At 55.1% G+C, this 19,106-nt stretch overlaps 1 long non-coding RNA gene across 1 annotated transcript; it reads left to right on the plus strand.

Moving 5' to 3' along the window:
• The first annotated feature begins 6,036 nt into the window (after positions 1-6,036).
• Positions 6,037-8,244, plus strand: LOC137453700 (uncharacterized). Its single transcript, XR_010990444.1, has 4 exons — positions 6,037-6,992; positions 7,117-7,358; positions 7,470-7,738; positions 8,019-8,244. It is a non-coding gene; the product is annotated as an uncharacterized lncRNA (long non-coding RNA).
• The last annotated feature ends 10,862 nt before the right edge of the window (positions 8,245-19,106 follow it).

The following is a 19,106-nucleotide window of genomic DNA, read 5'->3' on the forward strand; positions in this document are numbered from 1 at the left end:
TGTGACAGGGGAGCGGGAGGGGAACGGAGGGGTGGCTTGTGGCGGGTGAACGCCCATTCTGAAGACAGGGTGGAGGGCTTGCGAGTGTTCTACTAAACTCTCTGCTTCCCAGCTGACTCCAAATTATTTCTTGCTGGATTTGGTCCTTTCCTTTTTTTTTTTTTCCCCCCTCTGTTGGGAGGGAGGAGGGGGGGAGCAGGAGAGAGATTCTCAGCCTCGACACCATCCAAGCTCTGAGCTCCCAGGTAAGGGTCAAATCGCTGCAGCGACGACACAGCCGAGGAGCGGGCGAGCGAGGGGCGGGGGCAGCCTCTCCCAAGCGCTGCCGGCGGACTGCTTGCCCGAACGTTCCCGGGGGGGACGGAAACCCATGACAAAACGTAAGTATTAGCGTGAGGTATTGTAGCGGAGGAAAAGCCATGCTGTTCCTCCAGAGGTTGCAGAGCAGTAGTAACGTGTACGCCAAAAGGTTTCCAATGGCCCTGAGCGGCAAATTAAAACCGCACAACACACACAAAGGAGACCCCACTGGTTTTATATTCAGTTGTTTAATTTGAATGGAAAGGCCTCTGAAGAGAGGCCAGCTGAGTCGCTCCCCACGCACCCGGAGGAGATGCCCCCCCTGACCGGTCAGCGTCCCCCCCCACTTCAGGGGGTTTGTGGGCATCTATGGTGGGTGTGGGGGGTATCAAAGAGGAATTCAGGGACATGTGGGAGCCAATGGAGGGTCACCTGGGGGCACTTCAGTTGGATGGTTAGGGTTAGTTGGGGGGGGGGGAGTGGGGGCTGGCTTGCTGGCAGCCTCTGGTGTGTGTGGGGGGTTGGCCAGCTTGGCAGCGGCGGCCTCTGTTATTGGGCGGGGGGGTTGGCTGGCTTGGCGGCGGCAGCAGTGTCTGTTGTTGGTTGGGGGGTTGGCCGGCTTGGCAGCGGCGGCTTCTGTTGGGTGGGGGGCGGGATGCGTGGCTGGCTTGGCCACAGCCTTTGTTGTTGGGTGGGGGGTGTTGGCTGGTTTGGTGGCAGCCCATGTTTTTGGGTATGTGTGGGGGGGTGGCTGGCTTTTTGGCGGCAGCTTCTGTTATTGGGTGGGGTGTGGGGGGGGGGGGGGGCTTGGCCTGGCGGTGGCCTCTGTTATTGGTTGGGGGGGTGGGATGCGTGGCTGGTTTGGCGGTGGCCTCTGTTATTGGGTGGGGATGGGGGGGGTCGCTGGCTTGGCGGCGTCACCCTCCATTTTTTGGGGGGGTTGGGGGGTGGCTGGCTGCAGCAGCTTCTGTTGCTGGGGGGTATGGGGGGATTCGCTGGTGCGGCGGCGGCCTCTGTTTTTTTGGGGGCTTTGGGGGCGCCTGGCTTGGGGGCGGCAGCTTCTCTTGCTGGGGTGGGGGGGTTGACTGGCTTGGCGGCAGCGGCTTATGTGGTTGGTTGGGGAGGGTGGCTGGCTTTTTGGCGGCGGTCTCTGTTGGTGTTGGGTGGGTGGGGGGGTGGCTGGCTTGGTGGTGGCAGTGTCTGTTGTTGTTTGGGGGGTTGGCTGGCATGGCAGTGGCAGCCTCTGTTGGGTGGGGGGTGGGATGTGTGGCTGCCTCGGCAGCGGCCTCTGTTGTGTGTGTGGGGTAGGGGTGTTGGCTGGTTTGGCGGCAGCCCATGTTTTTGGGTGTGGGGGTGTGGCTGGCTTTTTGGCGGTGGCCTCTGTTATTGGGTGGGGGTAGGCTTGGTGGCAGCGCCCTCTGGTTTTTGGGGGGGTTAGGGGGTGGCCGGCTTGGTGGCGGCAGCTTCTGTTGCAGGGCTGGGGGGTGGCTGGCTTGGCAGCGGCGGCCTCTGTTGTGACTGGGGTGGGTGGGATGCGTGGCTGGCTTGTCAGCCGCCTCTGTGTTTTGGGGGGTGTGGGGGGTGGCCAGCTTGGCGAAGGCAGCTTCTGTTGCTGGGGTGGGATGCGTCGCTGGCTTGGCGGCAGCTTCTGTTGCTGGGGGGCATGGGGTGGTTGCTTGTCTTGGCGGCGGCCTATGTGGCTAGGTGGGGGGGCTGTGGCTGGCTTGGTGGCGGCCTCTGTAGTTTGGGGGGGTTGAGGGGTGGCTGGCGCGGCGGCGGCAGCTTCTGTTGCTGGGGGACATGAGGGGATTTGCTGGCTTGGCGTCAGCGTCCTCTGTGGTTGGGGGGGTGGCTGGCTTTTTGGCGGCGGCCTCTGTTGGCGTTGGGTGGGTGGGGGGGTGGCTGGCTTTGCAGCGACGGCCTCTGTTATGGGGTGGTGGGCAGGCTGCCTTGGCGGCGGCAGTGTCTTGTTGGTTGGGGGTTTGGCTGGCTTGGCAGCGGCAGCCTCTGTTGGGCGGGGGGTGGGATGCGTGGCTGCCTTGGCAGCGGCCTCTGTTGTTGGGTGGGGGGTAGGAGTGTTGGCTGGTTTGGTGGCAGCCCATGTGTTTGGGTGTGTGTGGGGTGGCTGGCTTTTTGGCGGCAGCCTCTGTTACTGGGTGGGCTGTGGGGGGGGGCTGGCTTGGCTTGGTGGCTGTGGCCTTTGTGGTTGGGGGGGGGGCTGGCTTGGCGGCGGTGGCCTGTGTTGGGAGGGGGGGGGACTGGCTTGGTGGCAGCGGCCTCTGTTGTGACTGGGGTGGGTGGGATGCGTGGCTGGTTTGGCGGCGGCCTCTGTTATTGGGTGGGGGTTGGGGGGGTGGCTGGCATGGTGGCGGCGCCCTCTGTGGTTTGGGGGGGTTGGGGGGTGGCTGGCGCGGCGGCGGCAGCTTCTGTTGCTGGGGGGCATGAGGGGATTTGCTGGCTTGGCGTCAGCGTCCTCTGTGGTTGGGGGGGTGGCTGGCTTTTTGGCGGCGGCCTCTGTTGGCGTTGGGTGGGTGGGGGGGTGGCTGGCTTTGCAGCGACGGCCTCTGTTATGGGGTGGTGGGCAGGCTGCCTTGGCGGCGGCAGCGTCTGTTGTTGGTTGGGGGTTTGGCTGGCTTGGCAGCGGCGGCCTCTGTTGGGTGGGGGGTAGGGGTGTTGGCTGGTTTGGTGGCAGCCCATGTTTTTGGGTGTGTGTGGGGTGGCTGGCTTTTTGGCGGTTGCCTCTGTTACTGGGTGGGCCGTGGGGGGGTGCTGGCTTGGCTTGGTGGCGGTGGCCTCTGTTGTGACTGGGGTGGGTGGGTGGGATGCGTGGCTGGTTTGGCGGCGGCCATTGTTATTGGGTGGGAGTTTGGGGGGCAGGCTTGGTGGCAGCGCCCTCTGTGGTTTGGGGGGGTTGGGGGGTGGCCGGCTTGGCGGCGGCAGCTTCTGTTCCTGGGGGGTGTGGGGCAATTTGCTGGCTTGGTGGCAGCGGCCTCTGTTTTTTGGGGGGCTTAGGGGATGGCCGGCTTGGTGGCGGCAGCTTCTGTTGTGGGGCTGGGGGGTGGCTGGCTTGGCAGCAGCGGCCTCTGTTGTGACTGGGGTGGGTGGGATGCGTGGCTGGCTTGTCAGTGGCCTCTGTTTTTTGGGGGGGGTGGGGGGTGGCCAGCTTGGTGATGGCAGCTTCTGTTGCTGGGGGGCATGGGGTGGTTGCTTGTCTTGGCGGCGGCCTGTGTGGCTGGGTGGGGGGGCTGTGTCTGGCTTGGTGGCGGCGGCCTCTGCTGTGACTGGGGTGGGTGGGATGCGTGGCTGGTTTGGTGGCGGCCTCTGTTATTGGGTGGGGGTTGGGGGGGTGGCTGGTGTGGTGGCAGCGCCCTCTGTGGTTTGGGGGGGTTGAGGGGTGGCTGGTGCAGCAGCGGCAGCTTCTGTTGCTGGGGTGGTGTGGGGGTTGGCTGGCTTGGCGGCAGCGGCCTATGTGGTTGGTTGGGGGGGTGGCTGGCTTTTTGGCGGCGGCCTCTGTTGGTTGTGGGTGGGTAGGGGGGTGGCTGGCTTTTTGGCAGTGGCCTCTGTTACTGGGTGGGCCGTGGGGGGGGGCTGGCTTGGCTTGGCGGCGGCCCCTGTTATTGGGTGGGGGTGTGGGGGAGTGGGGGGGTGTCTGTCTTGGCGGCGGCGGCCTATGTGGTTGGGTGGGGGGGCTGTGGCTGACTTGGTGGCGGCGGCCTCTGTGTTTTGGGGGGCTTGGGGGCTGCCTGGCTTGGCAGCGTCCGCTTCTGTTGCTGGGGTGGGGGGGTTGGCTGGCTTGGCGGCAGCTTCTGTTGCTGGGGGGCATGAGGGGATTTGCTGGCTTGGCGGCAGCGTCCTCTGTGGTTGGGGGGGGTGGCTGGCTTTTTGGCGGCAGCCTCTGTTGGTGTTGGGTGGGTGGGGGGGTGGCTGGCTTTGCAGCGATGGCCTCTGTTATGGGGTGGTGGGCCGGCTGCCTTGGCGGCGGCAGCGTCTGTTGTTGGTTGGGGGTTTGGCTGGCTTGGCAGCGGCGGCCTCTGTTGGGTGGGGGGTGGGATGCGTGGCTGCCTTGGCAGTGGCCTCTGTTGTTGGGTACGGGGTAGGGGTGTTGGCTGGTTTGGTGGCAGCCCATGTTTTTGGGTGTGTGTGGGGTGGCTGGCTTTTTGGCGGTGGCCTCTGTTACTGGGTGGGCCGTGGGGGGGTGCTGGCTTGGCTTGGTGGCTGTGCCCTCTGTGGTTGGGGGGGGGGGGGGCTGGCTTGGCGGTGGTGGCCTGTGTTGGGTGTGGGGGGACTGGCTTGGTGGCGGCGGCCTCTGTGACTGGGGTGGGTGGGATGCGTGGCTGGTTTGGCGGCGGCCTCTGTTATTGGGTGGGGGTTGGGGGGGTGGCTGGCATGGTGGTGGCGCCCTCTGGTTTTTGGGGGGGGTAGTGGATGGCCGGCTTGGCGGCGGCAGCTTCTGTTGCTGGGGGGTGTGGGGCAATTTGCTGGCTTGGTGGCAGCGGCCTCTGTTTTTTGGGGGGGTTAGGGGATGGCCGGCTTGGTGGCGGCAGCTTCTGTTGCTGGGGTGGGATGCGTCGCTGGCTTGGCGGCAGCTTCTGTTGCTGGGGGGTATGGGGTGGTTGCTTGTCTTGGCGGCGGCCTATGTGGCTGGGTGGGGGGGCTGTGGCTGGCGCGGCGGCGGCCTCTGTTGTGACTGGGGTGGGTGGGATGCGTGGCTGGTTTGGTGTCAGCATCTGTTATTGGGTGGGGGTTGGGGGGGTGGCTGGCGTGGTGGCGGTGCCCTCTGTGGTTTGGGGGGGGTTGAGGGGTGGCTGGTGCGGCAGTGGCAGCTTCTGTTGCTGGGGTGGGGGGGGGGTTGGCTGGCTTGGCGGCAGCAGCCTCTGTGGTTGGTTGGGGGGGTGGCTGGCTTTTTGGCGGTGGCCTCTGTTGGTTGTGGGTGGGTAGGGGGGTGGCTGGCTTTTTGGCAGTGGCCTCTGTTACTGGGTGGGCCGTGGGGTGGGGGCTGGCTTGGCTTGGCGGCGGCCCCTGTTATTGGGTGGTGGAGTGGGGGGGTGGCTGGCTTGGCAGCAGCGGCCTCTGTTATGGGGTGGTGGGCTGGCTGCCTGGCGGCAGCAGCATTTTTTGTTGGTTGGGGGTTTGGCTGGCTTGGCAGCAGCGGCCTCTGTTGGGCAGGGAGTGGGATGCGTGGCTGCCTTGGCAGCGGCCTCTGTTGTTGGGTGGGGGATAGGGGTGGTGGCTGATTTGGCGGCAGCCCATGTTTTTGGGTGTGTGGGGGGTGGCTGGCTTTTTGGCAGCGGCCTCTGTTACTGGGTGGGCTGTGGGGGGGGGCTGGCTTGGCTTGGTGGCGGTGGTCTCTGTGGTTGGGGGGGGGCTGGCTTGGCGGCGGTGGCCTCTGTGGTTGGGGGGGGGCTGGCTTGGCGGTGGTGGCCTGTGTTGGGAGGGGGGGGGGACTGGCTTGGTGGCGGCGGCCTCTGTTGTGACTGGGGTGGGTGGGATGCGTGGCTGGTTTGGCGGCGGCCTCTGTTATTGGGTGGGGGTTGGGGGTGGCTGGCTTGGTGGTGGCGCCCTCTGTGGTTTGGGGGGGGTTGGGGGGTGGCCGGCTTGGCGGCAGCAGCTTCTGTTGCTGGGGTGGGGGTTTGGCTGGCTTGGCGGCAGCTTCTGTTGCTGGGGGGGGGTGGGGGGGTTGCTTGTCTTGCTGGCGGCCTATGTGTTTGGGTGGGTGGGGGGGCTGGCTTGGCGGCGGCCTCAGTTTGGGGGGCGTGGCTTGGTGGCGGTGGCCTCAGTTGGATCCAACTGAAAGGTCCTTTTGGAGCCCCTCCAGAGCCTCCCCATATACCTCTCTGTGTGCCCGAATTCCCCTTTGATACCCCCAGATCCACCTTAGATGCTAGCAGGCCCCTTAAGAGCGGGGGCAGCACTGACCAGGTAGGGGATTCTCACCCCTGTGTGTGGGGGGAGGCTTCACTGGGCTCTCCTCAGAGGTTACTTCCATTCAAATTAAAGAGACCAAAACCCAAAGAAACCTCAGGACAAAGAATAAAGGCAAAAGAAACAAAGGATCCCCCCCCCCAACACACACTGAGGAGGGTTCCCCCTCTTTAATTCCTTGAGACCCATTTCGTAGTTCTGTTTTCAAACTGCTTTGCTCTGCTTGCAATCGGCTTCTACCTGCTAGCAGCCTTTGTGTGTAACGGAAGAGATGCAGCGGGGGTGAGTTCAGAGCCTTGTTACCTGGCACTTAGTGCCAGTCCTGACTACCTATATGAACAGGAGAGATTGGCAGTCTTAGGGCGAGTCGGCTCGGCTCTCTGTGAAGCCGGAGGATTTCCTTCCCCCGAACAGACGGCGGCTCCGCCCAGCCGGGCTGCCTCTCACCAGGCGCGCCGGGGCTCGGCTCCCCCGGGCGCCAGCCGGCTCCGCCGAGGTCTGCTCTCAGCTCGTCTTCCTTTAGCTTCCGTGGGTTCCCTTCGTCCGGCTGAGCTCCGCACCAGGTTAGTGCCAGCCTCTGTCGCTGTCCGCGGTTCCCGTGTAGGTGCTCCGAAGGTTCGATACGCCTGAATGTTCTAGGAGGGGATTAAAAGCCCTAAGACTTCACATAAGTTGCTGGTAAGAAAAGGAGGAAAACTATCTGCAGAAACCCGGAAAACGTGCAGCAGACTTCTGGGAAATAGTCCAACCTCCTCTTTCACAGAAGTAAGGTGAGTTTGTGAAACCGCTCGGCTCCAAGACCTTTAGGAGAGATCCCACAGCCGTCCAGGGCTGTAGCGAGCCCTATAGAACTCCGGCAGTTACCCGAGCCGTGGCGTTCGTCTTTTCCCCCAGATCGGTTTCCGAGGACCGCGGCGGGACCCCTCTCCGTCGGGCCGCGGGGCCCGCCGAGGCGCAGGACCTCTCCGGGCGCCCCCTTAGAGGCTTCTCAGGCAGAGCTCTTTTAACTCAGTCAGATCACCCCAGGAAGAGACAAGAGCCTTCAGGCAGGAAAAGGACTGCTGGCAAGGGAAAGGGGTAACGTGTAAGCCCTAAGGGGGCGTCCCACAAGGGAGAAAGGCAAATCGCTGCCACAGGTAAGAGCCCTCGGGGTGGAACCAGGGGGTTCCACTAAGCATTCCAATGGGGGAGACTGCAAAGGTTTTCATATAGCAATTGACCCTCTTCTTTACTATCCATGTAAACAGGAAAGTTTCAGTTTTAGGGTGAGTCGGCATAGCGCTTTCAGCGAAGGAAAAGATTTTTCCTCGCCTCAGCCGGCGGCGACTCAAACTCCCCGCGGCAGCTCACCCGCGGGGCCCCCCGAGACGAGGAGAGGCGAACCGAGGCGAACGGAACCGGACGGAACCGGCGCGGGGCTCCCCGAGGCGAGGCGGAAGGAACCGGCACGTTGGGGGCTTGGCGGGGCTCAGCTCCTCGCTCAGATTCTTCCCGGTTTCCTCGGGCTCCCTTCCAGGTAAGCGCCAGCCTCTGCCGCTCTCGGGGGTTCTTACGTAGCAGCTCGTTGGAAACGCTTGCACGTTCTCGGAGGGGATTAAAATCCCTAAGAGGCCAGCTAACCCTGAGACCCCTCTCTTGCAACTTCATAGCTCTGCTGTTTAACTAGGCGCAGCAGTCTGGTATTAATTTGTCTGAAAAGAGGCTTTGAAATGCGCTGCATGGGGTTCTGAAAGACGTAAACTTACAGTGCGTATCTCTAGTACACAACAGCTCACGGATTTTCCTTTGCGTTGTAGGGTTTTTGAACACTCACCGGTTTCGGCGTCGGGTTGGTTTTTCTCGGAACGGAAAACCTTCCGAGCGGAGGCCGGCGGGGCGCTTCCCACGCGCGGCGGCAAGAGACGCCCCCCCGACCGCTCAGCGTAAGTCCGCCGCTTTCAATCGATTCCCCTTTGGTAGGTACGTTGCCAAAATTGGCTTTGCTCTACGCGCAAATCGCTTTTCCGTTCCGGCATCACTTGCATCTCAGAGAGGAGATCCGGTGGTGGGGGGGGGTACCTTCAGAGCCTCTTTACCGTCGCAATGAATACCATTCCTGAATATCTCTATAGAGAGGAGAGGATTGTAGTTGGATTTATAGTCTCGGGGCGAGTCGCCTCGGCGCTCTCAGGCAAACGAGAGGGTTTTCTTCCCCTAAAAGGGCGGCTCGGCGCGGCGGCTCGGCTCGGCTCGGCGCGGCTCGGCGGCTCGGCGCGGCTCGGCTCGGCGCGGCTCGGCGGCTCGGCTCGGCGCGGCTCGGCTCGGCGCGGCGCGGCTCGGCGGCTCGGCTCGGCGCGGCTCGGCGGCTCGGCGCGGCGCGGCTCGGCGCGGCGCGGCGCGGCTCGGCGGCTCGGCTCGGCGCGGCTCGGCGGCTCGGCGCGGCGCGGCTCGGCGGCTCGGCGCGGCGGCTCGGCGCGGCGCGGCTCGGCGGCTCGGCTCGGCGCGGCGCGGCTCGGCGGCTCGGCTCGGCGCGGCGCGGCTCGGCGGCTGCGAAGTATCTACTTAGCAATCGATCCCATTCTTTCCTGTCGATGTAAACAGTTGTTTTATTTTTTCAGTCGTAGGGTATGTGTTGCGCAATCGGCGGGCGAGGGGGGAAAACGGTTCCTATCGGCATGTAAACTAAGGAGCCAAAAAATCCCAGATGACGTAAAAAAGCCCAAAGCAAAGCGACGACCCTCGCGGCACAAAGGAAGACCACCCGTTCCTGAGCAATCGTTACACATTTCATAGATGTTTTCAAGCCGTGCGTTACCGTATTTGGAATTTGTTTTTACATTACGGAAGCCTTGGTATTTAACAGGACAGATCCAACGGGGGCAATTGCAAAGCTTCTTATGTAGCAATTGGTAATACTCTTGACTATCCACAGAAAAAGCAGGTATTTTTAGCAGGATTTTCTGTTGACGAAACGACGCGGGGCTCTCTGAAACGAAGAGACGAAACATTGCAATGCTGGCCTGAAATGAAATGGTGTGGGGCTCTCTGAAATGAGACCAGGTGAAATGGTGCAATGCTGGCCTGAAATGAAGTGGTGTGGGGCTCTCTGAAATGAGACCAGGTGAAATGGAGCAATGCTGGCCTGAAATGAACTGGTTGTGGGGGCTCTCTGGACTGACAAGAGGTGAAATGTTGCAATGCTGGCCTGAAATGAAGTGGTGTGGGGGCCCTCTGAAATGAGACCAGGTGAAATGGTGCAATGCTGGCCTGAAATGAACTGGTGTGGGGCTCTCTGAAATGAGACCAGGTGAAATGTTGCAATGCTGGCCAGAAATGAAACGGAGTGGGGCTCTCTGAAATGAGACCAGGTGAAATGGAGCAATGCTGGCCTGAAATGAACTGGTTGTGGGGGCTCTCTGGACTGACAAGAGGTGAAATGGTGCAATGCTGGCCAGAAATGAAACGGTATGGGGGCTCTCTGAAATGAGACCAGGTGAAATGGTGCAATGCTGGCCAGAAATGAAATGGACTGGGGGCTCTCTGAAATGAAATGATCAAATGGTGCAATGCTGGCCTGAAATGAAATGGACTGGGGGCTCTCTGAAATGAGACCAGGTGAAATGGTGCAATGCTGGCCAGAAATGAAATGGAGTGGGGGCTCTCTGAAATGAAATGATCAAATGGTGCAATGCTGGCCAGAAATGAAACGGTATGGGGGCGTTCTGAAATGAAATGATCAAATGGTGCAATGCTGGCCAGAAATGAAATGGACTGGGGGCTCTCTGAAATGAAATGATCAAATGGTGCAATGCTGGCCTGAAATGAAATGGACTGGGGGCTCTCTGAAATGAAATGATCAAATGGTGCAATGCTGGCCAGAAATGAAATGGACTGGGGGCTCTCTGAAATGAAATGATCAAATGGTGCAATGCTGGCCAGAAATGAAATGGACTGGGGGCTCTCTGAAATGAGACCAGGTGAAATGGTGCAATGCTGGCCAGAAATGAAATGGACTGGGGGCTCTCTGAAATGAGACCAGGTGAAATGGTGCAATGCTGGCCAGAAATGAAACGGTATGGGGGCTCTCTGAAATGAAATGATCAAATGGTGCAATGCTGGCCAGAAATGAAACGGTATGGGGGCTCTCTGAAATGAAATGATCAAATGGTGCAATGCTGGCCAGAAATGAAATGGACTGGGGGCTCTCTGAAATGAGACCAGGTGAAATGGTGCAATGCTGGCCAGAAATGAAATGGTATGGGGGCTCTCTGAAATGAGACCAGGTGAAATGGTGCAATGCTGGCCAGAAATGAAACGGTATGGGGGCTCTCTGAAATGAAATGATCAAATGGTGCAATGCTGGCCTGAAATGAAATGGACTGGGGGCTCTCTGAAATGAGACCAGGTGAAATGGTGCAATGCTGGCCAGAAATGAAACGGTATGGGGGCTCTCTGAAATGAAATGATCAAATGGTGTAATGCTGGCCTGAAATGAAATGGACTGGGGGCTCTCTGAAATGAGACCAGGTGAAATGGTGCAATGCTGGCCAGAAATGAAACGGTATGGGGGCTCTCTGAAATGAAATCATCAAATGGTGCAATGCTGGCCTGAAATGAAATGGACTGGGGGCTCTCTGAAATGAGACCAGGTGAAATGGTGCAATGCTGGCCAGAAATGAAATGGAGTGGGGGCTCTCTGAAATGAGACCAGGTGAAATGGTGCAATGCTGGCCAGAAATGAAACGGTATGGGGGCTCTCTGAAATGAAATGATCAAATGGTGCAATGCTGGCCAGAAATGAAACGGTATGGGGGCTCTCTGAAATGAAATGATCAAATGGTGCAATGCTGGCCAGAAATGAAATGGACTGGGGGCTCTCAGAAATGAGACCAGGTGAAATGGTGCAATGCTGGCCAGAAATGAAACGGTGTGGGGGCTCTCTGAAATGAGACCAGGTGAAATGGTGCAATGCTGGCCAGAAATGAAATGGACTGGGGGCTCTCTGAAATGAAATGATCAAATGGTGCAATGCTGGCCAGAAATGAAATGGACTGGGGGCTCTCTGAAATGAGACCAGGTGAAATGGTGCAATGCTGGCCAGAAATGAAACGGTATGGGGGCTCTCTGAAATGAAATGATCAAATGGTGTAATGCTGGCCTGAAGTGAAACGGAGTGGGGGCTCTCTGAAATGAAATGATCAAATGGTGCAATGCTGGCCTGAAATGAAATGGACTGGGGGCTCTCTGAAATGAAATGATCAAATGGTGCAATGCTGGCCTGAAATGAAATGGACTGGGGGCTCTCTGAAATGAGACCAGGTGAAATGGTGCAATGCTGGCCAGAAATGAAATGGACTGGGGGCTCTCTGAAATGAGACCAGGTGAAATGGTGCAATGCTGGCCAGAAATGAAACGGTATGGGGGCTCTCTGAAATGAAATGATCAAATGGTGCAATGCTGGCCTGAAATGAAATGGACTGGGGGCTCTCTGAAATGAGACCAGGTGAAATGGTGCAATGCTGGCCAGAAATGAAACGGTATGGGGGCTCTCTGAAATGAAATGATCAAATGGTGCAATGCTGGCCAGAAATGAAATGGACTGGGGGCTCTCTGAAATGAGACCAGGTGAAATGGTGCAATGCTGGCCAGAAATGAAATGGACTGGGGGCTCTCTGAAATGAGACCAGGTGAAATGGTGCAATGCTGGCCAGAAATGAAATGGACTGGGGGCTCTCTGAAATGAGACCAGGTGAAATGGTGCAATGCTGGCCAGAAATGAAACGGTATGGGGGCTCTCTGAAATGAAATGATCAAATGGTGCAATGCTGGCCTGAAGTGAAACGGAGTGGGGGCTCTCTGAAATGAGACCAGGTGAAATGGTGCAATGCTGGCCTGAAATGAAATGGACTGGGGGCTCTCTGAAATGAGACCAGGTGAAATGGTGCAATGCTGGCCAGAAATGAAACGGAGTGGGGGCTCTCTGAAATGAAATGATCAAATGGTGCAATGCTGGCCTGAAGTGAAACGGAGTGGGGGCTCTCTGAAATGAGACCAGGTGAAATGGTGCAATGCTGGCCAGAAATGAAACGGTATGGGGGCTCTCTGAAATGAAATGATCAAATGGTGCAATGCTGGCCAGAAATGAAATGGACTGGGGGCTCTCTGAAATGAGACCAGGTGAAATGGTGCAATGCTGGCCAGAAATGAAACGGAGTGGGGGCTCTCTGAAATGAAATGATCAAATGGTGCAATGCTGGCCAGAAATGAAATGGACTGGGGGCTCTCTGAAATGAGACCAGGTGAAATGGTGCAATGCTGGCCAGAAATGAAATGGACTGGGGGCTCTCTGAAATGAGACCAGGTGAAATGGTGCAATGCTGGCCAGAAATGAAACGGAGTGGGGGCTCTCTGAAATGAAATGATCAAATGGTGTAATGCTGGCCTGAAGTGAAACGGAGTGGGGGCTCTCTGAAATGAGACCAGGTGAAATGGTGCAATGCTGGCCAGAAATGAAATGGACTGGGGGCTCTCTGAAATGAGACCAGGTGAAATGGTGCAATGCTGGCCAGAAATGAAATGGACTGGGGGCTCTCTGAAATGAAATGATCAAATGGTGCAATGCTGGCCAGAAATGAAATGGACTGGGGGCTCTCTGAAATGAAATGATCAAATGGTGCAATGCTGGCCAGAAATGAAATGGACTGGGGGCTCTCTGAAATGAGACCAGGTGAAATGGTGCAATGCTGGCCAGAAATGAAATGGACTGGGGGCTCTCTGAAATGAAATGATCAAATGGTGCAATGCTGGCCAGAAATGAAATGGACTGGGGGCTCTCTGAAATGAAATGATCAAATGGTGCAATGCTGGCCAGAAATGAAACGGTATGGGGGCTCTCTGAAATGAGACCAGGTGAAATGGTGCAATGCTGGCCAGAAATGAAACGGTATGGGGGCTCTCTGAAATGAAATGATCAAATGGTGCAATGCTGGCCAGAAATGAAATGGACTGGGGGCTCTCTGAAATGAAATGATCAAATGGTGCAATGCTGGCCAGAAATGAAACGGTATGGGGGCTCTCTGAAATGAAATGATCAAATGGTGCAATGCTGGCCAGAAATGAAATGGACTGGGGGCTCTCTGAAATGAAATGATCAAATGGTGCAATGCTGGCCAGAAATGAAATGGACTGGGGGCTCTCTGAAATGAAATGATCAAATGGTGCAATGCTGGCCAGAAATGAAACGGTATGGGGGCTCTCTGAAATGAAATGATCAAATGGTGCAATTCTGGCCAGAAATGAAATGGACTGGGGGCTCTCTGAAATGAGACCAGGTGAAATGGTGCAATGCTGGCCAGAAATGAAATGGACTGGGGGCTTTCTGAAATGAAATGATCAAATGGTGCAATGCTGGCCAGAAATGAAATGGACTGGGGGCTCTCTGAAATGAAATGATCAAATGGTGCAATGCTGGCCAGAAATGAAACGGTATGGGGGCTCTCTGAAATGAGACCAGGTGAAATGGTGCAATGCTGGCCAGAAATGAAATGGACTGGGGGCTCTCTGAAATGAGACCAGGTGAAATGGTGCAATGCTGGCCAGAAATGAAATGGACTGGGGGCTCTCTGAAATGAGACCAGGTGAAATGGTGCAATGCTGGCCAGAAATGAAACGGTATGGGGGCTCTCTGAAATGAGACCAGGTGAAATGGTGCAATGCTGGCCAGAAATGAAATGGACTGGGGGCTCTCTGAAATGAGACCAGGTGAAATGGTGCAATGCTGGCCAGAAATGAAATGGACTGGGGGCTCTCTGAAATGAAATGATCAAATGGTGCAATGCTGGCCAGAAATGAAATGGACTGGGGCTCTCTGAAATGAGACCAGGTGAAATGGTGCAATGCTGGCCTGAAATGAAATGGACTGGGGGCTCTCTGAAATGAAATGATCAAATGGTGCAATGCTGGCCTGAAATGAAATGGACTGGGGGCTCTCTGAAATGAGACCAGGTGAAATGGTGCAATGCTGGCCAGAAATGAAATGGACTGGGGGCTCTCTGAAATGAGACCAGGTGAAATGGTGCAATGCTGGCCAGAAATGAAATGGACTGGGGGCTCTCTGAAATGAAATGATCAAATGGTGCAATGCTGGCCAGAAATGAAATGGACTGGGGGCTCTCTGAAATGAAATGATCAAATGGTGCAATGCTGGCCAGAAATGAAATGGACTGGGGGCTCTCTGAAATGAGACCAGGTGAAATGGTGTAATGCTGGCCTGAAGTGAAACGGAGTGGGGGCTCTCTGAAATGAAATGATCAAATGGTGCAATGCTGGCCAGAAATGAAACGGTATGGGGGCTCTCTGAAATGAAATGATCAAATGGTGCAATGCTGGCCAGAAATGAAATGGACTGGGGGCTCTCTGAAATGAAATGATCAAATGGTGCAATGCTGGCCAGAAATGAAATGGACTGGGGGCTCTCTGAAATGAAATGATCAAATGGTGCAATGCTGGCCAGAAATGAAATGGACTGGGGGCTCTCTGAAATGAGACCAGGTGAAATGGTGCAATGCTGGCCAGAAATGAAATGGACTGGGGGCTCTCTGAAATGAGACCAGGTGAAATGGTGCAATGCTGGCCAGAAATGAAACGGTATGGGGGCTCTCTGAAATGAAATGATCAAATGGTGTAATGCTGGCCTGAAGTGAAACGGAGTGGGGGCTCTCTGAAATGAAATGATCAAATGGTGCAATGCTGGCCAGAAATGAAACGGTATGGGGGCTCTCTGAAATGAAATGATCAAATGGTGCAATGCTGGCCAGAAATGAAATGGACTGGGGGCTCTCTGAAATGAGACCAGGTGAAATGGTGCAATGCTGGCCAGAAATGAAACGGTATGGGGGCTCTCTGAAATGAAATGATCAAATGGTGTAATGCTGGCCTGAAGTGAAACGGAGTGGGGGCTCTCTGAAATGAAATGATCAAATGGTGCAATGCTGGCCAGAAATGAAACGGTATGGGGGCTCTCTGAAATGAAATGATCAAATGGTGCAATGCTGGCCAGAAATGAAATGGACTGGGGGCTCTCTGAAATGAGACCAGGTGAAATGGTGCAATGCTGGCCAGAAATGAAACGGTATGGGGGCTCTCTGAAATGAAATGATCAAATGGTGCAATGCTGGCCAGAAATGAAATGGACTGGGGGCTCTCTGAAATGAAATGATCAAATGGTGCAATGCTGGCCAGAAATGAAACGGTATGGGGGCTCTCTGAAATGAAATGATCAAATGGTGTAATGCTGGCCTGAAGTGAAACGGAGTGGGGGCTCTCTGAAATAAAATGATCAAATGGTGCAATGCTGGCCTGAAATGAAATGGACTGGGGGCTCTCTGAAATGAAATGATCAAATGGTGCAATGCTGGCCAGAAATGAAACGGTATGGGGGCTCTCTGAAATGAGACCAGGTGAAATGGTGCAATGCTGGCCAGAAATGAAACGGTATGGGGGCTCTCTGAAATGAAATGATCAAATGGTGCAATGCTGGCCAGAAATGAAATGGACTGGGGGCTCTCTGAAATGAAATGATCAAATGGTGCAATGCTGGCCAGAAATGAAACGGTATGGGGGCTCTCTGAAATGAGACCAGGTGAAATGGTGCAATGCTGGCCAGAAATGAAATGGACTGGGGGCTCTCTGAAATGAGACCAGGTGAAATGGTGCAATGCTGGCCAGAAATGAAACGGTATGGGGGCTCTCTGAAATGAGACCAGGTGAAATGGTGCAATGCTGGCCAGAAATGAAACGGTATGGGGGCTCTCTGAAATGAGACCAGGTGAAATGGTGCAATGCTGGCCAGAAATGAAATGGACTGGGGGCTCTCTGAAATGAGACCAGGTGAAATGGTGCAATGCTGGCCAGAAATGAAATGGACTGGGGGCTCTCTGAAATGAAATGATCAAATGGTGCAATGCTGGCCAGAAATGAAATGGACTGGGGGCTCTCTGAAATGAGACCAGGTGAAATGGTGCAATGCTGGCCAGAAATGAAACGGTATGGGGGCTCTCTGAAATGAAATGATCAAATGGTGCAATGCTGGCCAGAAATGAAATGGACTGGGGGCTCTCTGAAATGAGACCAGGTGAAATGGTGCAATGCTGGCCAGAAATGAAATGGACTGGGGGCTCTCTGAAATGAAATGATCAAATGGTGCAATGCTGGCCAGAAATGAAACGGTATGGGGGCTCTCTGAAATGAAATGATCAAATGGTGCAATGCTGGCCTGAAGTGAAACGGAGTGGGGGCTCTCTGAAATGAAATGATCAAATGGTGCAATGCTGGCCAGAAATGAAACGGTATGGGGGCTCTCTGAAATGAAATGATCAAATGGTGCAATGCTGGCCAGAAATGAAATGGACTGGGGGCTCTCTGAAATGAGACCAGGTGAAATGGTGCAATGCTGGCCAGAAATGAAATGGACTGGGGGCTCTCTGAAATGAAATGATCAAATGGTGCAATGCTGGCCAGAAATGAAATGGACTGGGGGCTCTCTGAAATGAGACCAGGTGAAATGGTGCAATGCTGGCCAGAAATGAAACGGTATGGGGGCTCTCTGAAATGAAATGATCAAATGGTGCAATGCTGGCCAGAAATGAAATGGACTGGGAGCTCTCTGAAATGAAATGATCAAATGGTGCAATGCTGGCCAGAAATGAAATGGACTGGGGGCTCTCTGAAATGAGACCAGGTGAAATGGTGCAATGCTGGCCAGAAATGAAACGGTATGGGGGCTCTCTGAAATGAAATGATCAAATGGTGCAATGCTGGCCAGAAATGAAATGGACTGGGGGCTCTCTGAAATGAGACCAGGTGAAATGGTGCAATGCTGGCCAGAAATGAAACGGTATGGGGGCTCTCTGAAATGAAATGATCAAATGGTGTAATGCTGGCCTGAAGTGAAACGGAGTGGGGGCTCTCTGAAATGAAATGATCAAATGGTGCAATGCTGGCCTGAAATGAAATGGACTGGGGGCTCTCTGAAATGAAATGATCAAATGGTGCAATGCTGGCCAGAAATGAAACGGTATGGGGGCTCTCTGAAATGAGACCAGGTGAAATGGTGCAATGCTGGCCAGAAATGAAACGGTATGGGGGCTCTCTGAAATGAAATGATCAAATGGTGCAATGCTGGCCAGAAATGAAATGGACTGGGGGCTCTCTGAAATGAAATGATCAAATGGTGCAATGCTGGCCAGAAATGAAATGGACTGGGGGCTCTCTGAAATGAAATGATCAAATGGTGCAATGCTGGCCAGAAATGAAATGGACTGGGGGCTCTCTGAAATGAGACCAGGTGAAATGGTGCAATGCTGGCCAGAAATGAAATGGACTGGGGGCTCTCTGAAATGAGACCAGGTGAAATGGTGCAATGCTGGCCAGAAATGAAACGGTATGGGGGCTCTCTGAAATGAAATGATCAAATGGTGCAATGCTGGCCAGAAATGAAATGGACTGGGGGCTCTCTGAAATGAGACCAGGTGAAATGGTGCAATGCTGGCCAGAAATGAAATGGACTGGGGGCTCTCTGAAATGAAATGATCAAATGGTGCAATGCTGGCCAGAAATGAAATGGACTGGGGGCTCTCTGAAATGAAATGATCAAATGGTGCAATGCTGGCCAGAAATGAAATGGACTGGGGGCTCTCTGAAATGAAATGATCAAATGGTGCAATGCTGGCCAGAAATGAAATGGACTGGGGGCTCTCTGAAATGAGACCAGGTGAAATGGTGCAATGCTGGCCAGAAATGAAATGGACTGGGGGCTCTCTGAAATGAGACCAGGTGAAATGGTGCAATGCTGGCCAGAAATGAAACGGTATGGGGGCTCTCTGAAATGAAATGATCAAATGGTGCAATGCTGGCCAGAAATGAAATGGACTGGGGGCTCTCTGAAATGAGACCAGGTGAAATGGTGCAATGCTGGCCAGAAATGAAATGGACTGGGGGCTCTCTGAAATGAAATGATCAAATGGTGTAATGCTGGACTGAAGTGAAACGGAGTGGGGGCTCTCTGAAATGAAATGATCAAATGGTGCAATGCTGGCCTGAAATGAAATGGACTGGGGGCTCTCTGAAATGAAATGATCAAATGGTGCAATGCTGGCCAGAAATGAAACGGTATGGGGGCTCTCTGAAATGAGACCAGGTGAAATGGTGCAATGCTGGCCAGAAATGAAACGGTATGGGGGCTCTCTGAAATGAAATGATCAAATGGTGCAATGCTGGCCAGAAATGAAATGGACTGGGGGCTCTCTGAAATGAAATGATCAAATGGTGCAATGCTGGCCAGAAATGAAATGGACTGGGGGCTCTCTGAAATGAAATGATCAAATGGTGCAATGCTGGCCAGAAATGAAATGGACTGGGGGCTCTCTGAAATGAAATGATCAAATGGTGCAATGCTGGCCAGAAATGAAATGGACTGGGGGCTCTCTGAAATGAGACCAGGTGAAATGGTGCAATGCTGGCCAGAAATGAAATGGACTGGGGGCTCTCTGAAATGAGACCAGGTGAAATGGTGCAATGCTGGCCAGAAATGAAACGGTATGGGGGCTCTCTGAAATGAAATGATCAAATGGTGCAATGCTGGCCAGAAATGAAATGGACTGGGGGCTCTCTGAAATGAGACCAGGTGAAATGGTGCAATGCTGGCCAGAAATGAAATGGACTGGGGGCTCTCTGAAATGAAATGATCAAATGGTGCAATGCTGGCCAGAAATGAAATGGACTGGGGGCTCTCTGAAATGAAATGATCAAATGGTGCAATGCTGGCCAGAAATGAAATGGACTGGGGGCTCTCTGAAATGAAATGATCAAATGGTGCAATGCTGGCCAGAAATGAAATGGACTGGGGG

Source organism: Melanerpes formicivorus, unplaced genomic scaffold (genome assembly GCF_026170545.1).
Source record: "Melanerpes formicivorus ecotype bairdi unplaced genomic scaffold, bMelFor1.0.p_v2 SCAF_70, whole genome shotgun sequence".
NCBI lineage: Eukaryota > Metazoa > Chordata > Aves > Piciformes > Picidae > Melanerpes > Melanerpes formicivorus.